The following is a 2,906-nucleotide window of genomic DNA, read 5'->3' on the forward strand; positions in this document are numbered from 1 at the left end:
TGATGTTTGGTAATATATTCCTACCCCTGATCTTTGCATTGTGTGACTATTTTTGTAACGGCACTTATTTCATTGGTGATTATTATGTATGCTATCAGTGAGGGGAGGAAACCGTGGCTTGTTCAACTAGAAATTATAAGGTCCACTACACATTTGACAGAAACAGATAAGCCTTCCACATTATTTTAATTGAATGAGTCAATAGAAGATTAATCTTGTAATTCATTTAAAAGTTTTCCCCCTTGTTTTGTAGATCTCTTCCTTCTAATAGGAGAAGTTAGCTCCTATGCATTCTAGATGGAACCAAGAAACAATGTAACTTATTTTGTCCTCTTGGGCCTCACCCAGGATCCAAAGGAACAGAAGGTCCTTTTTGTTATGTTCTTGCTCTTCTATATTTTTTTCTGTGGTGGGAAACCTGCTCATTGTGGTGACTGTAAGTGTCAGTAAGACCTTGGGCTCACCTATGTATTTATTTCTTGCTAACTTATCATTTATGGATGTAATTTATTCATCTTCCATTTGCCCCAGATTGATTTCAGAGTTATCGTCTGGAGAAAATACAATATCCTTCCATGCTTGTATGACCCAGCTATTTACAGAGCACCTTTTTGGTGGAACAGAAATCTTTCTTCTGCTGGTGATGGCCTATGACCGCTATGTGGCCATCTGCAAGCCCTTGCATTACTTGGTGATCATGAGGCAGTGGGTGTGTGTTGTGCTTCTGGTAGTGTCCTGGGTTGGAGGTTTGCTGCATTCAGTAATTCAGGTTAGTACTATTTATGGGCTTCCATTCTGTGGCCCCAATGTCATTGATCATTTTTTCTGTGACATGTACCCTTTATTGAAGCTCATCTGTACTGACACGTATGTCATTGGCCTGTTAGTGGTGGCCAATGGAGGGATGATGTGCACTATTGTGTTTGTGTTCTTGCTCATCTCTTATGGTGTCATCCTGCACTCTCTAAAGAACCTTAGTCTGGAAGGGAGGTGGAAAGCCCTCCAGACCTGTGGTTCCCACATCACTGTGGTGCTCTTCTTCTTTGTTCCTTGTATTTTCATGTATGCAAGACTTGCTAAGACCTTCCCCATTGACAAATCATTGAGTGTGTTTTATACAGTCATAACCCCCGTGCTGAACCCACTGATCTACACTCTGAGAAATTCTGAGATGACAAATGCTATGAAGAAGCTCTGGAGAAGAAATATCTTTTCTTTTAGTCAATAAGTGTATTATCCACCATGAAGAGATTATTTTATTTTACATTGGATCCCATTTTCTAAATATGCAGAAGTCTTCTTAAAATTATCCAGAGTCTCTTTGTTTCAAATTAAATAAGTTAATTAAAGAATGAATAGGATGATTGTGCAACAATTACATTTCCCTTCTTGCTAGAATGAAAGGTCTACAGTGTCGTGTTGATTACTTTATTTAGAAAGTTGTAATGCCTTTATCTCAAGGAGTTAATAATGGTATCAGATTAGTGAGGAAATTTTTATATTATTACAATAATTTTTAATTAAGTTATTTTTAAAATTTGTTTTCTGAGATGTGTATTATTTTTCATTAGATTCTTTTCATTTAAGGTAATCTTTTTATTTATACCCTTTATAATATTTAATGATGTATAGACTGTCTTGTATATTAAATTTCTGCTGCCTTAGATATAAAATAAGTGTTTTCATAAGAAAAATTGAAGCGTAATGGATAATAATAAGCAGTACAGGAGCCGATCTTACACAATTGGAAACAATGTTGAATAAATTACCTACTTCTCTCTCAGTGTGGTCTCTACTCATCTTCCCCAGGGTTAGTCTTGATCTGTTAAAGACACATCATAAGGTAAAAACTTTGCAAATGCATTTCAATTTAAATATATGTATGTATTTTTTCTCTGTGTATTTAAATGTTTGCCTTTATTATGCAACTTATTTTTAAAAAAATAAACCTTTAAGTTGGCATGGTTTTGCTTATTTCTATTTTTTTTTTTACTGAAGTGTAGTTATCATACAACATTGTAGTAGTTCCAAGAATATAGCATAGTGAGTCAACAATCGTGTACATTAAGAGATGCTTTTCGTGATAAGTGTAGTTTTGATGTGTTACCATACAAAGATCCTACATTGTTTTTGGTTGTGTTTCCTATGCTGTCCTTTTCATTCTTGTGACATATTTATTTTATCACTGAAACTTTGTGCCTTTCATCACCTTGACCTATTTTTGTCTATCCCTTCATCCCCCTCTGTTCTGGAAATGACCAGTTTGTTCTCTGTATGTATGAGTACATTTCTGGGTTTTGTTTTTCACTGTTTTTTTTTTCTTTTTTTTTTTAATTCCACATGTAAGTGAAATCTCTTGCAACATTTTGAAGATACTCCATACTAGTCCATAAGATCTCTTAGTTTTTCTTGTACTCCATATTGCTCATTTATAAACTTTTACTAAAATAAATAAATGTATTCATTTCTGTTCGTGTTTTTACTAACCTTTCCCTACAAAATTTTTTTTGCAATAAGTATATGTTTGTGAACATGTGCAAGTGTAAGTTCCAAGGAGTGGAATTATTGATATATGTATTTGAAACAATGGTCAGATAGTTAAATGTATTCATAGTTATTATCAAACTGTCATGCTTGAGATTGTAGTAGTAGCTAAACTGCTTCTCACAGTCTGTGAGAGTATTTGTGTCCACATTCTCAACAAACTGTACTTGATAAATATTCATGGCAGAAAATAATCCCATTAATATGTAATCTTTTTCATGTTATCTAGTTTATCTTTAGTATGATTTATATTCCCTTTTCTGTGAATCACCTATTAATGCTCTTTTACACATTTCATTCAATCGTTGATCTTTTCCATAGTGATTTTTATGATTTTACATTCTGAGGAAAGGATCCCTTTA

At 33.8% G+C, this 2,906-nt stretch overlaps 1 pseudogene; it reads left to right on the forward strand.

Moving 5' to 3' along the window:
• Positions 1 to 297: 297 nt before the first annotated feature.
• On the forward strand, positions 298 to 1,228 carry LOC116859357 (annotated as a pseudogene).
• The last annotated feature ends 1,678 nt before the right edge of the window (positions 1,229 to 2,906 follow it).

The sequence above is a fragment of the Lontra canadensis genome, unplaced genomic scaffold, assembly GCF_010015895.1.
Source record: "Lontra canadensis isolate GAN:19392208 unplaced genomic scaffold, GSC_riverotter_1.0 scaffold154, whole genome shotgun sequence".
In the NCBI taxonomy this organism is placed as follows: domain Eukaryota; kingdom Metazoa; phylum Chordata; class Mammalia; order Carnivora; family Mustelidae; genus Lontra; species Lontra canadensis.